Here is a 20,514-nt window from a genome sequence, read left to right as displayed (position 1 = left end):
GCATGCAGCGTTATGCGCCCATAGGAGGAGCTGACCGGAGGAGGCGCTGCTGGGGGCGGAGCTTAGCAGCAGCCCTGCGCTGCACCTCATAACGCAAGTCTGAAAGTAGCCTTAATCTAATCTGTTGTATATGGGCTTTAGAGATCATCTGCACCGAGTTGTAAAGCAGTATTTGATTTTTGATGTGATGCCAAAGATATAACCTTTATGAAATATAGTTTCTTATTTCTAATAGAAAGGTTGCAATCTAATGATCTATTGATATTGATTGAGCTCAACAGCCCAAAGATCCAATGGTCCAAATGGACGATGGAAATGCAATTAGAGATGAGCGAATCCAATCAAGCGACAATCAAATTTTGGGTAATTTTTTTTAGGAATTTGCTGAACCCCAGGAATTCAAACAGTTGGCTATTTGATTCATGTGATATGCCTAAAATGTCTGCTGCCATTTCATACATTGCAGAAGATGGCATCAGACAGGCAAGGATCACATTATTTCAGGTCTTGCAGCTATCACATCACATGGGTATAGCTCAACCAGTCAAGAGAGGCTGTCATAGCTGGTCTACAAGCCGAAACAGCAACCATTCTGTAGCGAATAAGGACAGTGAGTGGATGTCACATCTCAGAACTATACCAGAGAGTTAGGGTACCGTCACATTTAACGATGCACCAGCGATCCCAACCACAATACGACCCGGTCAGGATCGCTGGTGCATCGCTAAATGGTCGCTAGTGAGCTGCCAAACAGGCAGATCTCACCAGGGATGCAGTGACGCAGCAGCGGTCGTTACTTACCTGTCAGACACGGCGATCCTGACGTCCTCCCGCCCGCGTCCACGCGTCGTTCGTCGGTGCCAGCAGGAAGCCCAGCGGGAAGCAGCCGACGAGAAACTGCCCAGGATGTTCTCGCGCGATCAGCGATAACCAGCGGGGGAGCCCGTCAGAGGTAAGTATCACATATAGCGATATCGCTAGCAATATCACTGCTGCATCACAAAATCGGTGACGCTTAAGTGATATCGCTAGCCATCTCGCTTAGTGTGACGGGGCCTTTAGGGATAAAAAGACCCAAAATACTGAAGAAACTATACAGATAATGTGTGTGACAGCATAGCAGTGAAAAAGTTAAGGATGTGAGGAAAAGAGGATAATATAGGGTTAATTGATAGGGAGAGAGAGAAGTAGGAGACCTCAGAGCGTAAATTTCCTGTTTTCGGGGCAATTGAAGGCTTTGAAGTGCTTTTCATTTTCGACTAATCAAATTTCCTGGAAAAATTAAGCAAAGAGGATTAATTCAAAATACGAAAGATTCGCTCATTTCTAGATAAAATGTTTCCATAAAGAACAACAGGAACATAACCACACAAACATTTATAGGGAATCTGTCATCAGGTTTTTGCTCTGTAATCTGAAAGCAGCAGAGACCCTAATTCCAGTGATGTATCACCGAGTTACTGGGTGCTGCAGTTGTGATAAAATCGACGTTATCTCTGCCGCAGATCTAGCAGTTCTCTAGTGCTGAGCCTTGTGTGACCCCGCCCACACCACAATTTGTCAGCTTTCTGTATGGATAGAAAGCTGTTAATCAGTGATGGAGGTGTGGTTGGACCAGGAGGCACGAGACACCTGGTCCTGCAGTGAAAAATCTCCTACTAATAAAACACAGATTTTATTGACACACCAACACACAGCCTAATAAGTGACATATCGCCGGAATCAGTGTCTCAGCCCCTACATCATACTGCACTCAGATTACATGGCAAAAGCTGCTGACATATACCCTTTAAGGGAAAATTTGCAGTGAACTGGAAATTTTGCAGGTGTGACGTGCTTTCCATTTTTCTCAAGACTGAAATATGAACCAAAATGCTTGAAAAAGAAACCATCTGTTACTAGGATGATGTCATTATGAAGAAGAAATAATTGTTTTAAAATGTATTTTTCAGACATAAGGTTATATCCTTCAAATACACCGACAAACACAAAGTAAGCCATAATGATAGCCAATATTATTGGGTTAATATTTACATTCTCTATATTTTTTATTATGAAAGTAGAGGAACATTCCCTTCCCATAAACACGTTCTGTGTAATATACACAGTGTAACAGAACAAGGCCCTACATATCCCTTAAATCTTTGCAGCTCACAATTTGCAATTCCTATTTTGTTTGTGTTGCTGCGTGTTTATACATTTCTTTGTGTTCCCATCTAATGTTATGCAAACTACAAATGGCTGTGTATGTATTGCTGTTTGTTTAACCTGTGTGAAGGACCCTGTAACAGCCGCTAAGTGATGTTCCCTCTGGCGGTAAAGGGATTAATGTATCTATAGCTAATTGCTCCACTTTTATACTCTTGCATCTAATGTGGCTCCTGACCTTTGCGTTAATCTCGATGATAGGTGTTTATACAGTTTTGTGACCTATGCTGAACTATTAATCCTTTCCAGAAAATGACCCTGTAATGAAACCAAAACAAACTGGAATAAGTCATCTCAAAAGACATAAGACACATAAGAAGATCCAATTTTCAAATAAATATTATCATCAAAATAATTTCCTAAACGTAAAGGTCAATTTACCATGCAAAATCATCCTAGGATCACTCGTTTCATGATAAATGTGCAGTCTAAACAGACTGCCAGAACAAATGACAAATGATTTGGGATAACCTTCCCACCTGTAACTCAACAAGAGAAAAGCTGCAATGTCTGGACAGGTCCTAAAGGCTATGTTCACACCTTGCATTTTTGATTCTGGCAAAAATCTGCTCTCTTGGCAGTAAGAAATTTGCTTCAAAAATGCAGGTTTTGCTTTGTTTTTGTTGCGTTTTTCCCCTGCTTTTTTGTCATAGTACATTTGTCTATTGTACATACTGTTGTAGTTTAGTGCAAAAAAAAATCTGATTCTATTTCATCAGGTTTTGGTACCAAAAACACAGCAAAAACTGATACCTGCATTTTGTCAGCTTTTTTTGCACATCCCATGGGTAAAATGTACTGAAAAAAGTGACATGCTCCATTCTGAAAAACCAAAGATAAGGCACAAAAGACTGAGGACAAAAAAAGAAGCTGTGTGCATGAAGTTTCGGCAATCACCTAGACTTTGCTGGAACTGTAAAATGCAGCTAAAAATTTGCAATAAAAAGACGCTTGGAAAAACTGCTGAAAAAATGCAGCATGTGAACATAGGCTAAAGGCCCCGTCACACTAAGCGACATCGCTAGCAATATCGCTATAAAGTCACTGGTTTTGTGACGCAGCAGCGATAAAGCTAGCGATATCGCTATGTCTGATACTTACCTCCGACCGGCTCCCCCGCTGGTTATCGCTGATCGCGTGAGAACGTCCTGGGCCGTTTCTCGTCGTCAGCTTCCTGCTGTGGAGACGAGCGACGCGTAGACGCGGGCGGGAGGACGTCTTCATCGCCTCGTCTGACAGGTAAGTAGCGACCGCCGACCACTGCTATGTCGCTGGTGAGATCTGCCTGTGTGACAGCTCACTAGCGACCACTTAGCGATGCACCAGCGATCCTGACCGCGTCATATCGTTGTCGGGATCGCTGGTGCATCGCTAAGTGTGATGGGGCCTTAAGAGTAATGAATGTATTGGAAAACAAATGAAGAGGCATTAAAGATAGACTATGGCCCAGGGTGGCATAAAAGGGAGGTGGGTTAGGTGAAAAATACAAAATGGGAAGAAGTACAACCAGACAAGCTGTTGGCATTAATGTGATGTTAGGAGCCATGATATGGGAGGTAATAAACAAAGGACATTTGACTAAAGCCAAAATGAAAGAATTTTTGGAGGGGGAAAAAAAGGAGATAGGCTCTAAAGATGTGTAGAAGGCAACAGGGTAAAGGTGTTTGAAGGAAGAAATATCTTTTTTTCTATAGCAAGATGGCACCGCCAGCGTCTGCGCAATAGCAGCTATCGGATCACCGACAGCTGCTACTGCGCGGCAGGTGTCATTTTCAAACGGATTTTCTGATTTTTTTTTAGGAATATCAGGATAACCTCAAACATTAATTACATACACAGTACATTAGCGATTACCACTGGTGCCTGCCTGCAGAAGGGGCTTTTTCAATATGTATGTATAATATTCATTATGTAAACTAGGGGGCAGGTCAGTGAGGGATCAGTGACCTGTCAGCAGTCTTCATTATGAATAGCTAATTAGGGCACCACATGAAGACCCCAACAGGTCACCCCGGAGCACGAGCATATCACTAACATCAAAACTGAAGATAAAGATTAAACAACAACCACAAGACGGATTTCATCACCCAAGTATAATTGTAAGGCCGGAGTCACACTAGCTGTTAAATCGGACAAATGCAATGCGATAAAAAATCGCATTGCATTCGTCCCAATGTTATTCTATGGTGCTGCTCCCATCATGAGTTTTTTTATCGGATCCGTTCCTCGGACCGAGACAATCGCAGCATGCTGCGATTGTCACCGATTTTTGGATCGGATTCGCCAATGCAAGTCTATGGGGGTGATTAAAAATCGCATTGAAAACGCACCACATGTGTGACTTGCGATTAAATCGCACGACTTCTCCTGGTCAACAGGAAATAGCAGGAGGCATGGCCAGGAAGCTTTGGGATGCAAATTTCTCTTGCAGCATAAAAAAAACCCAGGAAGAACGCCTCCACGGAGTCCTCCATCATGTCCACGCCAGTCAATGTGGAAATGCTGATAGTTCTGGTCCAGGAGAGGCCAGAACTATGGGACCAGAGAGATCCCCACTATGCTGACCGCACACGCAGGGAGGCAGCGTGGAGAAGAATCTGTGCCCAGATGTTCACTGGATATGCGGCAAGACCTCGGGAGGAGCAGGAGAAAATTAGTAAGTCAAATAATGTCTACACATAATCAAATACCCAAAGGTAATCTGCTCAATGTAAGTTCCAATATGTGTCGTCATTGCTCAGATATCTGGACATAATGACTCCGCCATTTTTATTGTGTGCATATTTACAACATCTAAATTACAACTCCATGACTGGTGGCACCATGACGAATTTGCCTTACCAAAATTTGAAATATTTAGCTAATTGTTCTGCCACCAATTGCAGTGCTTTCCTTGTTTTTTTGCCCGTATCTTAGCCACTATATAACTTTTGTTTTTTGACTCAAAACATCATAGATGTTCGCATTATTACCACAGGATTTTCTAAATTTTGTTAGCAATTCTGTTGGTTACAAGGTCCTTTGTAGTAGGCATCAACCTTTTCCTTATTTTTTTGATTGGTGTGGAGCCAACAGGAATATAAATCATATCATTTGTAAAATGTGTGCCTAAGCATAGGTAAACCCTTGATACCATAGCCATATGTATGGTGTAACAAAATCCTGTGTTTTTGTTCACATTGTAGTGACTGATGTGACAAGGCGTTGGCGCAGCTGTAGGGACACATATAGGAGGGAGAGACAGCTGAGGTCTCGTAGTGGAGCGGCCAGAACCACAAAGAGAAAATACCTGTACTTCGACCGCCTACATTTCCTTGCTCCTGTGATGGATCTGACACCGTAAGTGCATGGTTTAATGTAGTACTTTGGATATTCTCTATGCAAAATTTAATTTATGTTATTTTTTCCATTGTAGCACCGAGTCAAACCTCACAGAGAGGGAGACGGGTTCCGACTCTGAGGTGGTGATTGATCCTGAGTCGGATGTTGCTGCAGGGTCTGGCCCATCTGCAGGACTTCCCAGAGCCACACCACCATCACCAAGATCACCACCACCAGAATCTGTTAGCCAGGCAGCACAGCATGATGACTGGGGCAACAGTAGCAGCCCCCCCATGCCACTGGATACCTCTCCTCAGCCTTCGGCCCTACCACGACGAGGCAGGCGCAGGAGAGAAGGAGCACCTTTGGGAGCAAGAATGCAGGTGGACCGAGGTGTATTGGACTACTTGTCCACAGCTGCTCATGATGATGGGGAGGAGGCTTATGGGCGCAGTCTGGCACAGTATTTGAGGGAAATTCCCCGTGGGTACAGGCTGCGTACGAGAGGGGCTCTCCAAATCGTTTTGGATGCCAGCACACCACCTAATAATCACCGCAGTGTGTTTCAGTTTCTTGAAAGGTGGCAGCTGTCAAATGAGAATCAAATTGATAGGCTGGTTGGACTTGAAGTGACAAGTCAACCATCCTTGGAACGTGTTCCTCCTCCTCCACGGGTGCCAACACCTCCGCCTCAGCCTGCACACATCCCCAATGTGGCTCCACAGGTCCAGTATATGGGCCAGGGCGCACATGCCCAATATGGCCACTTTAACGTACCCAATGTTGGTGGGTGGCCACAACATGGGTATGTTAGACATGGACATATTGGGGGATATGGGTAATTAGGGCAGCCCTACCAGGACTACCCACACCAATATCAAAATTACCCCTACCCAAACCGACAAATTGATCCTGGCAGGATGCAACAGATGGCACAGCCAGCTGCCAGCGCACAGGGGGACAGAGATGTGGCCCAGCAACCAAGGCCAAATGTCCAAACAGGCTCCCCACCTTCACCACCCCCAACCTACCATGACTTGTAGGTTTTCGTTTTTCCCTTGATGTAATGTTTTGTGTTTTATACATGATGTTTCATTTTTGGTTTGGACTGTTAAATACTAATGTGCTGATAACATTAGGCCATATGCCATTACTATGGTTATTTGGTACGGCAATACCACAAAAAAAACAAATAATAAACTTGTTAACATTCACAATGTGTGTCTGTTCATGTTCGTACATGTTCTGTAATGTGTTAGATAGATATAGTAAAAAGTACTGTTTAAAAAAACAAAACAAAAGGCCAAGCAAACAATCTTTATGAGAACACAACACAACCAAAGCACTACATAAATAAGGCATCATCTTGCCAGGGAGTAGCACCCTGAGGTGTTAGAAAATAAGTTGTAAACACATCACGTACTTTTAGTCCGGAAATTGGACGACGGGGTGGGTTTACATGTGTCCAAGGCCTAGACACATTAGCAGACTCCACTTCAGCATCATCATGTGAGGGGCAGTCATGAATTCTTGTGAAGTTATGTAGGACAACACAGGCTTTAATAACTTCATTGACATTAGCTTCACTCAGCTGAATTGCGGACTGTAGGACTCTCCATTTGGCCGTAAGAATACCAAAGGCACACTCCACCTGTCGCCGAGCACGTGATAGGCCAAAGTTAAATATTCTACGCCGGTGGTCAAGGGTTCGTCGTGGATATGGCCTCATGATATGTCTGGTCAATTGAAACACCTCATCTGCTACAAGAACATAAGGCTCCAGTTCCAGATTTGAGTTGGGAAGCTGACGTGGTGGTGGTAGGTCAAGCTCATTATTACGCAGCCGCCGACCCATAATGGAAGAATTGAAGACTCTGGAGTCTCCAGTTCTTCCATAGGCCCCAATATCTACAATTATAAACATGTAGTGAGGGTCGACCAGAGCCAACAATACTACAGAAAAATATTGTTTATAATTATAGAAATGGGACCCTGAGTTCGGTGGCTTACGCACACGGATGTGCTTCCCATCTAGGGCTCCAATACATTGTGGAAACTGGCACGTGTCCTCAAATCCACGGGAGATACGCAACCAGTCAGGCATTTTGGGCTCCGGCATTACCACATGATGGAGTCTGGTCCAGATTTGGGAGCATGTAGACCGTACTATGCCAGAGATTGTGGATTTCCCAATTAAAAATTCTAAATGCTGACCAGCATATGAAAGGCCAGTTGAAAGGAAGCTAAAATAAAAAAAATAAAAAAACATGAGTACACAGCCCAACAAACAACAGATACAGTTTCAAACACATTTAAAGTCGAGGAATTCTAAAGTAGGCATGATGAACATTAAATTACATGCCATGGCTTGGTTCCGTAAGCCACAAGCATATAAATGTTTTGGGGAAATGTGGTGGAAATAATTTAAGAAAATAGGGCAATAAGAAATAAGGTTCAAGGTCTGTTAAATAAATATGCTGCTTCACACATCATCAACATATTGGTTTGAGACATACCGTAAGGTGAGGAGTAGACGCTCCTCTGCAGAAATAGCTTTGCGCATCCTCGTGTCCTGAAACGTGATCCCAGGGCGCACAATTTCAAGCAAAATATCAAAGGTAGCAAGGCTCATCCGACAATATTGATAGAACTTCTCCGGATGGCTACGCAGAGATGTATAGAGACTGTGGAAATGGCCTTTAGATATCCTTCAAAGCAAAAGCGGATGGACCCACATTCGTCTACGCCTCGGGATATAACCCAATAGAAAAGAACACGCTCAGTGGTGTTAAAAGTGAGCCTGTCTGTCATGTTTAGCACAAAGCAGAGCTAACCAAATCCAAGCACTGACTGTATGTCAAAGGTAGCAGGCTCACACCTTTTGGAGAGCCCATAAATATAGGGCGGGATGATTTTTTAAATGAGTTTCAGGCCTAAAAACCGTTATTTGTCAATTTTGGAATGGTCAGAAAAAAAATCGCCAGACGGATGTCAAACGGATGCTTACATGCGATTAAAATCGGATCAATGAAGAAAAATCGCATCAAAAACGGATCACTGGTCAAGAAACATTTGGACGATTTCGGACCGTTAAAATCGGACGGATTTTTTAATCGTTGTGTGTGACTCCAGCCTAATCAGTATAACAGCGCCGACCTGACACTGTGTGTACGTTACTGAGCACAATCCTACTGACAGGTTCCCTTTAAACATGGTCTATGTGGTACTGCATCACAATAAAAGACATCACGATTTCCCCTGTACTGGAAGTCCACTGCATCAGAGTAACCCTTGACTCTGTCCTGTCCTTTAACCCCTTAATGGCTAGAGGTATTTTCATTTTTGCGGTTTCAGTTTTTTTCTCCCCTTCTTCCCAGAGCCATATCTTTTTTATTTTTCAGTCAATATGGCTTTGTGAAAGCTTGTACTTTTGAATAAAGCCATTGGTTTAAAACATATCATGTACTAGAAAACGGGAAAAAAATCCAAGCGTGGTGAAATTGCAAGTAAAGTGCAATTTCACAGTCTTTTATTTATTTATTTATTTTTTACCATAGTCACTAAATGCCAAAACTGACCTGTCATTATGATTCTCCAAGTCTGCCTGTGTGGCAGCTCACTAGCGACCATTTAGGGATGAACCAGTGATTCTGACCGGGTCATATCGTGGTTGGGATCGCTGGTGCATCACTAAATGTAAAGGGGGCTTTACACCTGTACTTTCAAGTAACTTTTCAGAATAAATTGTCCTGTGTGTATGTTACAAAGGAGATTTGGATTAGATAATTAAAGCCCATATCACTGGACATTTGGCCACCACCTCCTGCGTAGAAATAATTTAATTAGCAAGTAGCTGACAGTTTCTGGAAGAGAAAACATTCACTTTGTACTTCTCGTTAGCAAAGATGTGCTACATCAAAGGTAACTACCCCTAAGGCAGACAGGTCATGTCTAAAGTCCCCTTCATACATAGCGATCTCGCTAGCGAGGTCGCTGTGTGTGACACTTACCAGCGACCGGCCCCTCTACCAGGTATCGCTGATCATGCTGGAATGGCCAGGACATTTTTTTGATCGCTGGTCTCACGCTGGCCAGCACGCATCGTGTGGCAGGCGGGAGACCAGCGATCAGCGAGCTGGCGCTGGTAACTAAGGTACACATCAGGTTTCTAAGCGGCGCGCAGCGCTTAGAAACCCGATGTGTACCTTAGTTACCAGCGTGCTGATGCAGGGAGCTGGTAACCAAGGTACACATCGGGTTTCTAAGTGCCGCGCACCCCTTAGAATCCTGATGTGTACTTTGGTTACCAGCTCCCTGCACCAGCACGCTGGTAACTAAGGTGCACAGTGGGTAACTAAGCGACGTGCGTCGCTTGTTACCCGCGTATGGCTGGTGCTGATTGCTGGTGAAGCTGCCTGTTTAACAGCTCACCAGCGATCATGTAGCGACACACCAGCGATCCTGACAAGGTCGTATCGATTTCGGGAATGCTGGTGCGTCGCTATGTGTGACGGGGCCCTAACCCATCTCAAGGACCTCACAGGGCAATGACAATGCAATATTTCTGTGCCATATCGATAATAATCTGATATCTTCACCATCCACAGATAAATCTGTGCTATATTCATTCCTGTTGGTGCAAGAGCCTCTATTTTCAACCTTGGGAAACCATAGAAGTGTGATATCAACCCAAAAAATGAATATTTCATAGCCGTGTTTGATGTGTCTAGGATGGTGAAAGTACGGTATGCTCCGAAATATGGCGGTCCTATTATTACATTGCTCCCATGAGAATTGACAGCTGCCAGATGTGAACAAGGGGGACTTAAAGAATGAGAGCGATGGTGCCAAAGAGTATGTACCGTACAGTTGCTAAGGTGGGGCCCTGACATGGGATACTCACCACACACGGGGATATGAACACACACAAAATGCGCCACACACTACCACATGCTTCAACACATATACCACCCTCAGCACACATTTCACCACACATACATCAACCTCGCCACATAAAAGTCGCCACTCAAAACTCGCCACGCTGTCCCAGAGCTGTTTAAAAGATGAAAAATGAGCTGTGATTGGTTGCTATCAGCAACAGTTTTCTTTGTAGACAGTTGTGGTAACTGAGGCCTCTTATTCTTATCATTTCTATGGTGTTATCGTCTTTCTGTAAGGCTGGAAATAACACAATTTATTACCGTGCCAACACAGACCACCCTCTGACACAGACTGCAGGGGGAGCCCAGTATCACACAGGATAGGATTAGATACACGACTCAGCAGTCAGTATCACACAGGATAGGATTAGATGCATGGCTCAGCAGTCAGTATCACACAGGAGAGGATTAGATACACGACTCAGCAGTCAGTATCACACAGGATAGGATTAGATGCATGGCTCAGCAGGCAGTTTTTATGTGCAATATAATCATTATAATTTGTTATAACTAACCACAGTTAGTTACTATGCCCAGGCAACACCGGGCTCTTCAGCTAGTATGACATAAAGTAGTAATTATGTCTTTGTACCACTTTTCTTTACATACAATTAGCCAATAGCCATCCTTCTCACGCTTGACCAGTAGGAGACATGAGGAGTGTAAAGAAAATCCTTTGTAATATCTCTCACCCACAGATACCCATTGTCAGATCTCGGAGAGATAACACGAGATGGAAAGTTGAGATTTGCTCAGATTTCTACTGTGACTCCTATGCAAAAATATGTTCATTGATCTAATCAGTAAGGGCTTTCCTATTTTTTTTTTTGTACTGTTTTTTGATTTATGTATGTATTTTTATTATTTCTCTCTTTTTTCCAGCTTTTAAGCACTTTACCTTAGTAAATTTTAAACTTTTACACATTTGTTCCTTGCTGCTCTTAACCAACTCAGAACCTCAAAGAGAGAAAGTATGGTTGAGCTGTGTTGCCAGTTGCCTTGTGTATGTCAGAGTGCAATAAGAATACTTATCAGGTGCTTAGAAAAGCTGGGTGGTGTGTATGCTATTATGCTACCCAGGTCAGGCACCTCTCTGGTGAGTGGTGGCAGCAAGAAGTGTAGTGTGGATGTATGACTTAGCTGTGGGGTGTGTTTACATCATTGTCAGCCCATTGCAATAGGTGAGTGTACGAGTGAGTGTGAGAAGTAGAGTCCCCCTTTACAGTCACATCAGAGTCATATGTCCATTGAGTGGGTGGTGTTCATGACACTGTAGAAGAGGAATAACACAATGTCTGGCCAATGTATCACTTGTATCCTGCATTTTTGCCTTTTCAGACTTTATCTTTAATTTGCAATCCACAGAGATCCAGTGGGAGAACAATATCTGCTGATGTCTCCTATACACAGGACGAAAGTCGGAGAGGGATTCATGCTCTTTATTCATTTTTAGCAAGAAGCAGGGGCATGGAGGAAATTTGACAGCAGTACTGAGTAGAGTTGGTATGAGTCTATTCATGTCCCATTCCATCAGCCATAACAGTGGTCTGTGGTGACTTCATAGGAGTCGGAGTATCGTCTCTTACCTGTTGGCATCTGTGACTCTTCTTTTATTTAGCTGGCCTGGAGTGGTGTCACTGTTGGGCACAACACTGAATCGATTTGAAGCAAATCTGATACTGAGCTGCCTTGATTTGAATAAAACTCTGATGTGAGGTAAAAGACTTGTTAGAGAGCTCTTTATGATGTTTTTATCCACCTGTTTCTTCTCCTTGTTCCTCCTGACCCCTTCCCTCTCCATAGAATGGCAATCAGTCTTGTCTGTGCAAGATGAATCTGAATTGCTTTTTTTTCAGAGTGGATAGCATGTTCAGGGGGCAAGGAGGAGAGGAAGACGTGGCTGAGAAGTGGGGAGGGAATCTGATTTCTCTAACAAGATATATTACAAAATGTCTTGTTTTTTGCCTGCAATATTGATTTATGCAAAGTTTGTCGAAAGTACAGTTCATTTTTAAGCATGTGCCAAACAAAGGTGTTTTTTTTAAAACCTGTCTCAAATATAAATGGCCTCCGTGGTGTTTAGGCTGACAACAGATTTCCTTTTACAGCCCAACCATGCTTAAAGATGTCCTCAATAAAGCTGACATCAGTATAAGATGTCTCATATAATAAATGATGGTCTTACGGTGCTTGTCATTTATAGTTTTTAGCCACATCCCGGATCCTTGATGTGGTCAGCATAACGCATCAGCATCGCAATTTAATTTGCTTGGTTTTTACACAGGGTTTTATAGGGGTAATGGCCACAATCATCACAACTTACAGACCACAACCATCAATCAGTTTTTGACCGGAAGTTATGGCCAGCATCAGAATGAGCTTAGCTTTGAATATTTGTTTTTTTAGGGATTTTATTTAATTTACATATTCATTAATAAGTTAATTGTACATTATTACAAGTGTAGGAAAGTCATATTTCTTTCTTTTTTTTGGTGACATGAGTTGTGTTCATTTTAACTTCTGTTTGGGACTTCAGTCTTCACAATGACAGGTTCATGATCCTTGTGATTGTTGCTATCTGTCTTATTGCTGGGCATTCCTTTTTTTCTTCCTCATGTCAATTGCAACCAGAATTGATTTTTCATATGAGCATGGTCCTCTTGTATCCAAAATACAAAAGAGCTTCTGTATAGTCTATTGTGCTTCATGTGAAAGAACACGTTTGATTTTGTTCAACCGGCTTTATCAACTCCAATGGTCTGAAGAAGAATAAATGTTTTCCGTGCCACTTTTCTTAACTGTCCAGTTTTCACATGAAGCCACAGAGAATATAAAACCCTGAGCAATTCTGCTACTTAGCTTCACGAACATGCAATAAGATGACTATGGGGGCAAATGAAGAGTACTTTAACGTTGAGTGACATTGCTATGGGGATATTACATGTGTTGCCTCCCTAGTAATTTGCCAGGGATAGCATAAATATCCACAACATTCAGCTCAGATTGTAAACCCTCCTGGATCTAAAGCTGTAAATCCACATTCATATTTGGGATCTAGTCCGTCTTGTTGGCCAATCTATTCGAAAACCAGACTCTCTGATTCTTTATAGTATTCGTGTTTAGGATTTGGTCCTCTCAACAGGAGCATGTGAGAGTTTTGCCAACAGCTGAGACGGTAACTTCCTTTAGATGAGGGAGAATACATACCCACCTACATCCCCATATTCTCCACTGGATAGTTTTGCTATACAACTATTGGAAGATTCCTTTTTTTCTAGAAGTTGAGCTAATTTTCAAATGTTTAACTCAAAAATGGTAGATAGCAGGAAGATTGGTCAACAAAGTGGTAGAGGCCCAGGCCACAAGGTCCCTATGTTCTCCCGTTAATCTAATCTTAAGCCATCCCAGATCATAGACATGATGATGTGGGATTTTTATCATCCAAGAAGTGGAGTTTACGTGTTTTTTTTGGAAGGTCAGAAAAGACAGCTGAAAAAGCTCTATTTCTAAAAGCATACGCTTTGCTTCTTTTTTGCAAATTGTTGTTTAGAGACAAAACAGCTAAAATAATTGTTACCTTTGTGACAAATTCTCTGGGAACAATGTTGTCACAGTGGGAATTAAAACAACTACCGCTTTTTGCACATGGTAGAATGACACTACATAGAGGTATAATGAGGACAGCTACTGAAAACTTTATTGTAGAGAGGTATGGTATGTCTGAAATAACCACATCATCCACATTAGGCTAATTAGGGTGTATTTTAATGAATACAGATTCCATAACATTTTGATCATGGATCCGCTTTATTTTTACACCTTAGCAGGGTTGTAGCGGATATGTTTTGTTTTATGGGGCTCGCCAAAGTAAATAATCCATGGGTGTATTTGGATGACAGATTTTCCTATTGTTTCGGTGGAGACATGTAACGACAGGAAGGATAGTGATTAGTCTGGTTATGAAATGTATCAGAGCAGGTTGTAGGAGACAGGTGCGAATTGAAAGGGTAAATCAAGAGGTTTTATGGCAGCTCCTAAATTGCGAAGGCATCATTGTCAGGGAATGTATGTCAAATTTCTACATGAGTAAATGGGAAGAAACAAGTAGCCTCTATCCTTTCTTTTAACAAAAAAAAAGACTTTATCTTAGAATGGATTGGAAAAAAAATTAAGGGTTATACACACAGAATTTTTTCTACATAGATTTTGGCAACCCACCCCCCCCTCCAAAAAAAACTCATAAAAAAGCCAGATTATTTTAATTGGGAATAGTCCTTATTGCCACAGCTTTTCCTCGTTTGGGTTCCAAAACCACTTCAATAAGTGTTTCACTTGCTGATACATGGCGGGTGGCCACATTAAATGGGGCTCATCTCTGTACGGACCTTGGATCCTTTAAAGTGGAAATAAACTTCAGAAACCCAGGGCTCTGCATCAGATTTCTGCTGCGGATCCAGAAGCAAAGGCACATAGGTTTTGTGTAGCTGCACTGACTTCATGTGAAGAAACACTTTGCCTCCCATATCAATCCTACCCATTGCATTAATCTTAGGCTTTAAGGCACATACTGAATAATGTTTCACAAAATGCATGGGGAAATTGATATAATATTTGACAACTATAGGTGTAATTAGGATGCCAATTGTTTAAAGAGACCATGCCAGGCCGATTTTGTAATGTAAAGACATGGTGTAATGGTTTTGTAATACTGATTAAACTGATACCTTTGGTTAAGAAACCCACTTTGTTGTTCTTCTTTAATCACCTGTTGACGTATTCCTGTTAATTAGATTTCGATGCACGGGGCGGACTTGTGCACTGGGTATTCTCCTCTCTGTGGAGAGGTGGAAAAGGGTCAATTTTTTTTAACTAATTTAAAAGAAAAATAAATTGTAAGCCAATTGTAGCATAGGGACAACAGGTAAACGAGCTTTGAGTCCAGCAAAGACTCTTAATTTTGATTAGGAGTCCCTGCTGGCCTCAAAACGTGTAGACCCGTAGTCCTTATGCTACTATTTGCTTCCCACCTCTCCGCAGCTACTTACCCACGAGCTAGACGGGAGTTGTCCGTGCAAAGAATCCAGAAACAAACAGCAGTATTTCATTTGGATGGCTGTTTAGCTGATTACAAATGTTTCTCTATTTTCTCTTCTTCGTTGTGATTCTTCTGCCCCTCTGCCTGCCCCATTCTTTCAATGATAGGTCACTGCTTTTTCAGTGACCTTCCTCCTCTGTTTGAAATCTCCCACTGGCACCGTCATTGCCATGGGCGGCGCAAACACAGGTTGAGTTCTCAGTTCAATTACATTTTTTCGGGACAACAGTGCATGCATCGCCCACAACAATGATGGCTCCTTTTTATTGTAGACCATCTGGGAACTCAGTCTGCGCACATACCGTCCATGGCAATGATGGTGTCAGTGTGAAATGTCAAACAGAGACAGGCTTGTGGAGGGGCAGGGAATCACAGAAAGGGAGGGGAAGACCCAGTGTACAGTCCTGCCCTTGTGCACTGAAGTCTAATTAGAAGAAAAATTCAAATAGTAATTAAAAGAAGGATAGAAGGATTACAAAGCAAATTTCTCACCAAAGGCATCAATTTAGTCAGTGCAATAACAGCCATGTCTTTACATTACAAAATTGTGCTGACAGGTTCTCTTTAAAGGTCAAGCACCACTGTTTCTGACTCCACTGGTATGTCTAGGAAACTTCTGAAATATGCAGTAGAACGCATTGTTATAGAGATGTTCTTTTTGGTAGCATCATTTTGGATAATCTGTGGGAAGGATAGTATGATAAAATAGCCAAGCTAGATCACTGTCACTGCTAATCTATACAGTGACATGTAAAGGTGTGGGCACCCGTGGTCAAAAGTACTGTTATTGTGAACAGTTAAGCAAGTTGAAGATGAGCTGATCTCTAAAAGAGCAAAAGTTAAAGATGACACATTTACAGTATTTTAGGCAAAAAAAATAATCCTTTACGTTTTAACAATTACAAAAAGAAAAAATGGACCTATGCAAATGTTTGAGCACCCTTGGAGATTTGTTTGCTCAGATAATGCTGACCAAGGTTTCAGACCTTAATTGGCCTGTTATGGTTTTGACTTGTTCACTATGATCGTTGGGTAAAGTCAGGTGATACTAGTTTCCCAGCTTCATAAAAATCCCGCCTCCTCTAACCATGTGTCAAACAATAGATGCCATGGGTTCTTCTAAGCAGCTGCCTAGCACTCCAAAAATGAAAATGAAATCTCTGGAGTTGTGGTACATTGTTCTACTTTTCAAATACATATGCACAAGTATGGCCTTCATGGAAAAGTCATCAGAAGAAACCCTGTCCTCAGAGAGTTCACTGCAATTCACCTGGAGAAATTGTGGTGAACTATCTGAGCTTAGTGCTGCACTGTGAGACTTTTTCTCACTGTGCTAGCATTGATCTCACCGAGGTCACCACAGTTCAGGGACCCGGCTGGGAACAGAGTCTCAGACACTGGCAGTAAAATCGATGATGTCACCACTAGTCAGAGGCTGAGCTTGCAGCAGCTCATTCCCCAGTGATTCTCAGCCTGGATGGTCACATCTCGGCACCATCTAGGTTGAAAACTGTTTATCCCAAGACATGGAATACAGCATGGGACAGAACAACGGACATGTGAGGGATATGGCTGTTTTTTATTTTCTATTTATTACAGGAGACAAGGGCTTTAATGGGATTGGTGAGTATAACTGTGTTTATTATTTTTAAATAAAAATGGAAAAGTGTATTTTGTTTTTATTTCAAATACAGGACTTTATACTTGCTGTGTGTTTTTTTTAACAATACAACTATAAGATTAGCAATGGATAGGCATCTTATAGATGTCTATCCATTGCTAATTTGTGTGCTTGATGTCAACAGACAATACAAAAGTGTCATCACCCACACAAATATGAACCTCTCTTGCCACCACCACAGGGAAAGTGGGAAGAGCTGGGCAAAATTACAGAATTGGCATAGCTAACACATGCGCCTTTTGTGGGCCGCTGTGGACTGCTATTTATTGGCTGGGGAGGCAATATCCATGCCCCCTCACCAGCCTGGGAACAGCAGCCCCCAGCTGTCTGCTGTAGCTTGGCTGGTTGTCAAAAATGGGAGGGACCCATGCTGGTTTTTTTAATTAATTATTTAAATAATTAAAAAATACAGCGTTAGGACCCCTCTATTCTTGATAAGCAGCCATGCTAATACTGACAGCTGAGGGTTGCCGCCTGCAGCTGTCAGTTTTGCTTGGCTGGTTATCAAAAATACAGGGGACCCCACGCTGTTTTATTTTTAATTATTTATCTAGAGCGCAGGTGCTGGCTGATGAATACTCCTATCAGCCGCCACCTACTCTCACTGTTATTAGCGGCAGCAGGTATTGGCTGTAGGGAGTAGTGGTCCCATCAGTCGATGCCCGTGATGGGATGTAAACTTTTTATCTCTGATCATAGCTGCGGGTTCTTGCTGTAATTTGAAAGTGTTGGAACCGCAGCTGTCCGACTGGCGATAATGATTTTGCAGCTGATCAGAGTCTGTTTGCTGCGTTGTCAAGCACATGACAGAGTGGCACACGGTGGATGTTTGGGCCCCCCATTCAAGTGAATGGGGTCCAGGTTCCGGTACTGTTCTGATATCCAAACCCAAACTTTTTTTTAACTGTTTGGCAGAACTGGCCGGACCCAAACATCGAGGGTTTTGCCCATCTCTATCAATGAATGAGGACCAAATTTTGCAGTGCGATTTCTGTAACCGCTTATAATTTTCAGTAGTGTTTAGACAGGTTTTAGTTATTTGAATTGATGCTAAGTTTCCTCTAAATAAAAACCAGAATATTGACTTAAGAATATTCTGCATCTTTACATTTGCAAAAATAATAATGTTTCAAATTATTGAAACATTCATGTATTAATTATATGTAGCAATAAAAGGAAAACTCTTTGATATCATAGAAGCAAGAGCCAACTGAAATCTAAAATTGTCATTGTCAGTTTTGAATTCAGGAGGTCAAAATTATTAAGACATGGCTCATTTCATAACTGAACCTGACAACTTTTCAAAATATGTAGAACAGATTAACAGGTGAGACAAAACAGGAATAAGTCAATCCAGGAACCAGAGACTGAGCTACTGAGAACCTAAGTTCAGTAAAGGAATGGAGTCACCTGAAATATCACCTACTGGTAGGTGATAGGCCATGGAAGAAGATCTCTGCAGGACAGAATGGATACAATTCCTGCAGAATCCCTATAGAACTTGTAAGCCCTGCTCTGAATATGGCCATATTCCTGGAAAGCAATGTTAGCACCCAACCCGGCCAGCTTCAGCGTGACCCTGCTCCTCCGATGCTGCAGAGGCAAAGCTTCCTCTGCTTGCATCATCTCAAACCACACAGTTCAGACCAGCAGCGTGATGATACCACTCATCTGAACTGTCAATCAAGCAGGAGCTTGCCTCCACACCACCCTGCTGAAATAGCGTAGAACAACCCTTTAAGGGTCTGATCCACCCTGGTCAAACATTGATATCCTAAGTGCAACGCATCAATGTCACAGTCAAAGAAAATATCTAAACAGTGAACTGATGTATGTTTCCACTACTTTTATCTTTCCATTCGAAGCTTCTTGTTGTTTACAGTCATCTATCACAGAAGAAAATAAAAGCTACGCAAGTCCAAAGTCAGCACAGCTCAGCCGTCTCTGCTCGATCAATCAGCCAATCAATCAATGGGTTAAGCAGTCAATCAATTAAGAATTGTTTAACTCGGGAATATCCTTTTAACCAAAATGACCTTTGTTTTTGCCTTTTCAAGGACAAGGAAAACCCATTTAACCACTGTACATGGCGTGAAATAGTACAATACACAATTATAACAGGACTACAACGAAATGATTGGTTAAGATATCAGGCAAAAACAGTACATGATTTACTAAGTAAGATTAATCAGTTCAATCAGTTCATTATTCGCCAACAAAATTACATTATGGCGACATTCTGATCTACAGTACTAGGACTAAGAAATTTGGAAATGACCAATTATAATTCAGTGACTCGAAATTATGGGTCAGTGCATAACATTACACAGTTCTTTTTTTTCTTCATCAAAAGTGGATTTTTAAAATCACTTGTGATGGGATTAAATGGAAAAAAAGGAATTTATTTATGGAAGGAAGCAATCTAGAAGTCACAGAAACATAATTAACCGCTCCTCACAGTCATCGTAGGAAATGCATCAAAACTTTCACAAGGCGGCATTTTGTCATTACCAAGATAATAAAGGAGTCGGTTATTTTACGCATGCTTTATTGTCAATAGCACTCTGTTTATTGATGTATCACAGTGGCAGAGCCATCGATGCGATAAACAGCTCCGACTTTTCAATCAATTTGCTGTTTGTCTTTGTTTAAACCGGGAAGAGAAGAAGCTTCCATTGGTTTTGGATCACAAACTGAATGACATCAACTTGAATTCAATGAAACCAATAAAAGGATCAAGGCTGAGATATAATGATCGCACTCTTCTAATCACTAGCAATTAGGTTTCATTAAGATGTCCTTAATATACTATATTAAGTGGTGGATATACAGGTGCTTCTCATAAAAGTAAGATATCATCAAAAAGTTAATTTATTTCAGTTCTTCAATACAAAAAGTGAATCTCATATATTATATAGTCATGACACACAGAGTGATCTATTTCATGTGTTTATTTCTGATAATGTTGATGATTATGGCTTACAGCCAATGAAAACCCAAAAGTGATTATCTCAGTATATTAGAATAATTAACAATAAACACCTGAAAAGGCGTCTTATGTGTTTAAAAAGGTCCCTTAGTCTATTTCAGTAGGTTCCACAATCATGGGAAGAATGCTGACTTGACAGATGTCCAGAAGGCAGTCAGTGAAACACTCCACAAGGACGGTAAGACACAAAAGGTCATTGCTAAAGAAGCTGACTGTTCACAGAGTACTCCATTCAAGCACATTAATGGAAAGTTGAGTGGAAGGAAAACGTGTGTTTGAA

The sequence above is a fragment of the Dendrobates tinctorius genome, unplaced genomic scaffold, assembly GCF_039654945.1.
Source record: "Dendrobates tinctorius isolate UK_male_01 unplaced genomic scaffold, ASM3965494v1 ptg000020l, whole genome shotgun sequence".
NCBI classification, from domain to species: Eukaryota; Metazoa; Chordata; class Amphibia; order Anura; family Dendrobatidae; genus Dendrobates; species Dendrobates tinctorius.
This window is presented reverse-complemented; position numbering follows the sequence as displayed.